Raw genomic sequence first — 7,434 nt, forward strand, 5'->3', positions numbered from 1 at the left:
ACAATTAAATGTCTTTATAACCTGCAGGCCATAGACAGACACTTCCAGGAATTCAGGAAGTTCCCAACTATCTTCATGTTAACGCCTTACTAGAGGGGTAAACAACTTTAACTTGACAAGAGCAAGGCCTCCGGTATCCTGTGAGTCGTCTTTAACATATGAAAGTATTTTCTTGAAACCTCCCTTTTTCCTTACCTCCTTACCAACCCCATAGTAGATAATCAGCCACCCCTCACAACCCGTGGCAGCAGCTCTTTCTGCCCCCGGGTCCTGTCCCTGTGCTTTAATAAACCATCATTTTGCACCAAAAGAATCTCAAGAATTCTTTCTTGGTTGTGGGCCCTGGACTCCACCCCGCTGAACCTCACGAATATCCCACAACCTCATCAATATGAACCATCTGGAATCTTATAAAATTTGGGTTTGGATTCCTTGGAGTCTGGAGAAAGGCCTGAGATTCTGCATTTCTAATTCATGGAGAATGGCCTAAGAGGGAAGAGCTGAAGAAAAAACTGACAGAAAGAACTGAAGTCTGTGGATTACAGAACAACCCCAGTCCATGTATCCCAGGGACAGATGCCTCCTGTCCAGACAGAAGCCCCCCTGCCCTTCCCTCCTCTCTCTCCTCCACTATGTCATTTCTAGGACTTTCCCTCCATAATCCATGCTTCTCAGGTCCAGCTCTGACCTAGTCTGATACCTGAACATCCAGAATATCCAGGAAGAAGATGATAAGGACTCCAAATGTTCAACACACCATGGCAGTGGGAGCAGTTTCACCTACCCACAGTGTGACCGCAGGGGTAGTGAGACAAACCCTCATGGCTCATCTCCCCTGGACCCATGTGCCTCCCGTTGGCTGACTCACTGTTCCCCTCCTCATCCTGCTTTGAGAGTTTTCACCTTCTGAGATATTTTGGTAATCGGTACCTGTCTGTGACAACCCTGTCTCTGCATGCCCTACCTGGTCTTGGTCCACAGCACATGTTGCGTGCATTGCAAAATATTTTCTCAGGCACTTCTGGAATCATGAGAGTGAATACATGGACAGGTTTGCTAGTTGCGACTCACCTGCTCCCTGACGGGTTTTTAGTTTTGAGGATGTTGAGCCTTTCACAGACGTGCTCATAGTATAAACAGCATCCTTGGTTCCTCTGTTCCCATTGACCTCGTTGCTCACTCATGTAGTCCTTGCTTGACCAGGGCTCATAGTAGGAATCCATTACTGAGTTGTTCCCTCTGATAGCAACAGGAATCTTATGTTTGCTAAAAATTAGAGGGCAGAAAAATGTTCTAATTAGAAGAGGGTGGATAAAATTATGGCAAAGAGCAGCAGTCAGAGAGGACTAACACAGAGAATGCAGCGTTCCAGGTTACAGGGCAGATAGTAGCCACTGAGGATGCTGTCAGTCTATGCAACTGAAAGATAAAGAATGGATGTACAAGGGACAAGGTGTAGCCACCCCAATAAAATAATATGTTTTATTGCCCAGATTATTGATTCAAGCCATTTTCCATGACTTGAAGATTTTTTAAATTTTTCATTTATTTTATTTTATTTTACTTTTAGATTTATTTATTAATTTATTTGAGAGAGAGAGAAAGAGTATGAGAGGTGAGATGAAGATGCAGAGTCCCCGCTGAGCAAGGAGCCCTACTCGGGACTTGATCCAAGGACTCCAGGATCATGACCTGAGCCGAAGGCAGATGCTTAATGAATTGAGCCATCCAGGTGCCCCTAAGCTTTTTTTTTTAAAGATCTTATTTATTTATTTATTTATTTATTTATTTATTTATTTATTTATTTATTTTTATGAGAGAGAGAGAGCACACATGCAGGGGGAGTGGCAGGCAGAGGGAGAGGGAGAAGCAGACTCCCTGCTGAGCTGTGAGCCCAATGCTGGGATCCATCCCAGGACCCTGGGATCATGACCTGAGCCAAAGGCAGCCACTTAACCAACTGAGTCATCCAGGTGCCCACCTTGAAGCTTTTAACTGAAATTTAGGCCTTAAACTCTGTGAGGAAGTCACCACTTGGTCAACAGACTTGCTAATGATTCCCCCACTGCTGCTCCAAAGTGACCTCTGGGTCATTTAATGGACCATACCTCGGAGAAGAGGAACTATCCAGATATTTTGAGTATTATTGAATACATGGTTCAAGTGACATTCCTACTCATGAACCAAGAGCATCACCACGCACTCCATTACAGTGGGGATAACTGGATATCCCATCTGCTAGAGGTTCAGCTTACAGCAGATCTATTGGGTCCATAGAATCACCCAGGGGACATACTCCCTTAACTGCCAGGAGAATCTCCATACTTACTTATTGGCCTGGTGAAGTAGGCCAAGAAGTAAGACTATGGGTACCTGAGAAGGCAACAGAAAGCCTCTGGAACCATGTCTTGTTCCATATTCTTCAAGATAGAAATTTACAAAATATTATTATTGTGGGAAAATAGCAGAGATTAGGGTTACCCTTAATGATGCATTGGTATCAGTCCCCAACAGGCCGGCAATCCATTCATCAATCTGGCTTCTAAACAAAAACTGCCAACAACAACCACCAAAGCACATGGATCCTGCCAGATGAAGGTGGACAATTATAACCTCAGACGAGCAGTATCCCAATCGAAGCTGTTCTGCCTGATGTGGTATAGTTTCTAGAGCACATTAATTAACACTATTTCAGTTAAATAGTAGAGAGTCATAGATCTGGTGAATGCACACTTTTCCATAACTATCAGTTGGCATACAGAGTATCAGATGCTGTTCACACTCACATAGAGTGGACAATAGTACATTTAAATTGTTCCCCCAAAGCTCTTTTTACTCTTCTTCATAGAAGAAACTGGACCATTCACATGTTGTACAGATCCTCACAATGATGCATTAGATTGCTGACATTGATTTATTTGAACAAGACGAGAAAGAGGTGGAAGTACATCAAAGTCTTTGGTAAGACCTCAAAGTTCCTGAGGATGGGGGACCCATCCTATAAAGAATCAGGGGCCCATCACACCAGTGAGTCCACCAGTCTCCTAGGGATTCCCTAGTCTAGAACATTGCTGGATACTTCTAAAATATAAAATAAAGTATTACATCTCACAATTTTCATCCTCAAAAAGGAATCACAACACTTCACTAGGCTTATTCTGGTTCTGGAAGCACATATTCCACAATTGGAGAAATTGCTGTGACCTATTTTCAGGTGACCAAGAAAGAGACTAGGTTTAAAAAATCAGAGACAAATGAGTGTTCTCCACACTCTGTATGAGGCAAACACTTCAGCCATTGGAGCCATATGACTCTGGGTTAGTAGAGCTATCTGTCATGAGAAAAAGAGAATAATAAAAACATCAGGTGGAATACTTGACAAGCACTAATAAGATCATTACCATGTCATCTATTACAGACCTGGAGCAATAGGAAACTATAAAATATTCAAACGTAATTTCTGGAATGTTCCTGAGCTCTGGAAGAGACTTCTATGGGACAGTTGACACATTATGTGTCTAGATATACACAAGAGTAGCTAGGTTTAAGGGGGACCTAAGCTGAGACACCGGCAGCACCCAAAATCCTGGCTCTCCCACTCATCAGGCATGGCTGCTGTGTGAAGTGGACTGAAGAAGAAAGAAAGGCAGTGGTACATTTAAGCCACCACATCCCCAGATTTTTTCACCGGGTTCCTATATGGAGACCCCAGGCACTGAAAGTCACCTTCTCAGAGAACTACAAAGGGTAGACCTGAGAATTTAGAGGGGGAGAAAAAGGGAACACCTGTAGGAGTGCATCTTTCCAACAACAAAGGACACGAATTGGGGGTTGGGAGGCAGATGTGGGAGAGGAGGGCTGGTCATGGGTCTTCCAGGCCAACAGTCTCACTGACATGCAACAGCTCAGTAGCTGTGACCTGGCCATGTTGTTGCTGAGGACTCCTGGGAGGGAAGCACGTCTGCATGAGAGCCCCACCCCCGCAGGTGGTAGCAGTTATCATGGGAGCTTTGCAGGCTGACTCAGCTGAGGGGTGTTGAGAAACTCAGCACTGGAGCATCTCCACCATGGTCTGGCTTCTTCTCCTGCTCACACTTCTAACTCACTGCATAGGTTAGGGGGATTTGGGGAATTGGGGGTGGGAAAGGCCGCACTGCAACTTCATGCCCTAGTCCTTCCTCCAGACCTTTGGTCTCTCCCCTGTTTTCAGGAGCCACTTCCCAGGTTGTGGTGACTCAGGAAACTTCACTGTCCACAATTCCTGAGGAACAGTCACAATCACCTGTGGTTCCAGTACTGGGGCCGTCACCACCAGTAACTATGTCAGCTGGGTCCAACAGAAGCCCTACCAGGTACCCCAGGGTCTGATAAGTAGCACCAGCAACCTAAACCCAAGGTTACCTGCCCAATTCTCTGGCTCCCTGTGGGACAGAAGGCTGCCCTCACCATCACTGGGGCCCAGACAAAGGATGAGGCCCAGTATTACTGTGCTCTGTGGTACAGCAACTATTACCACAGTGACAGAGGCAGGTGGGAAAGTGAGACACAAACCACCAGACTCCATCTCACCCTCTGCTCCCAATATCACCCATCTTCTGTTGACAGGGGCTGCATCTAGCTACTGTGGGTCCAGGGAGCTTGATCTCCATGGTCACAGAGGAAGCAGTCAAATCCATTGCTGTAGGTTTCAAAATGTCTTGTTTTTAATCCACTATTTTTTTTATAACAATCCATGCATAAAACCCAACACAAAGATATATATCATCAGTTGGCAGGTTATTGACTGAAGTGGCAAAATAAATACACACACACACACACACACACACACACACACACATACACCATACCCAACTGATTTGGGTCAGCCAGCATTTATTTACCAAGAGAAAAGTTTCATATTATGCAGCTATGATTCTATGTGTAATGATAAACTTACCAGCAGAATATATAAGGTGACACTTCAGTGGAACCAGGGAAATAATCATATTTTCTTCTCAGTGACTTGTAGGAAAGTCTAAAATAGAATAGAATGAAAACAATACAAAAAGAATAGGGTTAATTCCAAAATATGGTAATAAATGCAAAATATTAATGTAAGTATAAGATGATTTATACTCTAGGGAATGCAGTTTCTTTCTCTGCATTTTAATCCAATTTACAAAACTGATCTTCCCTGTGTCTTGAAGGCAGAAAAGAACTTTAGAAAAGAAAAGAAAAGAAGACTAGCACTTGCCTCTCTGCCCTCTGTGTGTGTTCCCTACAGAGACTGAAGGATTCTCAGTGTTTCCTGAAAGGTGTGATGGTTAGGCAAGATGATGGGGAGGTTGGGGATTGGACCAACACAGGGCAAGGGTCTGCAGGGAACATACATTAGAGAGGCAAGTGTCATTTCTCTCTAAGTCAAGTTTCCTTCCCCTATGGTTGATCTTTATTCCTTTCCCTAAAAACATCTTGTAAAAGACTTGCAAAGTAATGTTTAAAATTATAAAAGAATGTGCTATCAAGGAATTTTGCACAGGAGAATAATATGGAGTGGAGATATCAAATCATTTTACACAATGGACGCATATAAGGAGGCCCTCTCTGCAAATTGATCTGACAGAAGGGAAATTCTGACATCTGGTAGCCTGTCAAGGAGAAATCTCATGAGTTATGAGCCAGTTTTTACTAATGCATCCCAAAAGAACACAGGGTTAGGTTCTCAGGGGCTGTGTAGAAATCATGAAATAAACAGGCCCTTTGGTCAAGAGTTTTAGTAAGGATCAGTTGAACCTTTAGTTTCTTGCCTCAATTAATGTATTACAGTGATTGTGTCTCACCCACCCCAGTTGGTACCTATGTCAGCATAGGTATGTCAGCATAGGTAACTCAGATCCCCCTTCAAAGAAATGCTTTTTGCCCCTGCTATTGTGAGGGCTCAATGGTCAACTTCAAGCTGTCAGCAATTTAAGGGTTAACCTCATCTGCAGAGAGTGACATGCTGATCCCAAGCAATCCCACATTCAATGACAGACTTGAAGATATAAATACCAAGTCAGTTGAAATTGCAGCAGAGATACCAACCCAAGACACACCTTCTGCTTGGGGAGCCATATTTGAGAATGCATATTCACCCTAAGGCATAATTAATTAATGGTGATATGCCCTGCACTGAAAAAATTATATGGCTCCTGGTACCACAGGGCACATGTAGAAGAAGTCCCTCTACTCATCACAACTGGTGATCCATTTGGGGAATATGTGTGCTCATTCCCTACAACTCTGAGGGTATGGGTTGGAGGTGAAGATTCCTGTACATGAGTGCATACATGAGAAGACACAGCAAGAGTTCCAATAAACTTTAGTTTCAGCTCCACTGAATCACTTGACACCCTTTATGACAACAGAACAACAGACCAAGAGAGAAACCACCAAATTGGCAGGAACGGTTGAGCCTGATCATCAGGATAGAGTAGAGGGTGCCTGGGTGGCTCAGTCGTTAAACATCTACCTTCAGCAGGGTCCTGGGATCGAGACCCGCACTGGGCTCCCCGCTCTGCTCGGAGCCTGCTTCTTCCCCTCCCACTCCCCCTGCTTGTGTTCCCATTCTCCCTGGCTGTCTCTCTCTGTGTCAAATAAATAAAATCTAAAAAAAAAAAAAAAGGATAGAGCAGAGAAATTTTTTTGGCTGACATGAATGGTATCCATTGATATGCCTTCTTTGTCTAATTTGGGTGGTAAGTGGATAGATCTAACAATATAGTTCCGAGAAAGACACGGTGACTGGGTTCACACTCAAGTATGAGAATCTGGGTAAGCCCACCTGGGAAGGCACCTCAACTTGCCCAGGTGCTCATCACAGTTGAGGCAAATCTAAAATGGGTGGTGGAGACAGAGAACAATTACCATTGGTTACCTTCTTGAGCCGAACTTCAGCAGCAGGATCTGCATTTCATCCCAATAAATGACCTCTTTCAAGTTTCCATCTGGAAAAGAAGCTAAAACACAGCCAGGAGGAATTGCTCCCAAGACTCATTGTATGAAGCTTGGGGATCTGAGGTTGGGCACAAGGTGGACTGTAATGGATGTAGTGGTGCCCTGCCATAATGCCCCACTCTAGGACTGAACCATGCCTTCTCCAGCAGCTGAGTTTAACCAGCCAACAGGTCTCCCCTGAATCATGCTATGAGACTAACCCTTGTTATGGGTTATGATATGGGTTCATCCAAGCCCACTAATTCTTCCAGGTGCAACTTGCATTCAAAGACTGAATGATGCGTAGTTACCAGGTTCTACGCCTCTCATCCCACTTCAGGACCCTGAGAGGACTTGTCAATTCTAGAGTCCATCAAGGGAGTGTCTACTTTGTTGCAACTACATCACAATCATGCCTCCTTCACTTCTCCATATCTGGTTGCCCTGGGAGAGTTCCCCATAATCCTTGTGGACAAACTT

At 44.2% G+C, this 7,434-nt stretch overlaps 1 long non-coding RNA gene across 1 annotated transcript; it reads right to left on the minus strand.

Annotated features, from left to right (window-relative positions):
- Window positions 1–1,158: 1,158 nt before the first annotated feature.
- LOC130541990 (uncharacterized) lies at window positions 1,159–6,842 on the minus strand. Its single transcript, XR_008956172.1, has 3 exons — window positions 6,803–6,842; window positions 4,937–5,014; window positions 1,159–1,266 (listed from the first exon to the last, which is right to left on the minus strand). It is a non-coding gene; the product is annotated as an uncharacterized LOC130541990 (long non-coding RNA).
- Between the last annotated feature and the right edge of the window lie 592 nt (window positions 6,843–7,434).

This window comes from Ursus arctos, unplaced genomic scaffold, assembly GCF_023065955.2.
Source record: "Ursus arctos isolate Adak ecotype North America unplaced genomic scaffold, UrsArc2.0 scaffold_285, whole genome shotgun sequence".
Lineage (NCBI taxonomy): Eukaryota > Metazoa > Chordata > Mammalia > Carnivora > Ursidae > Ursus > Ursus arctos.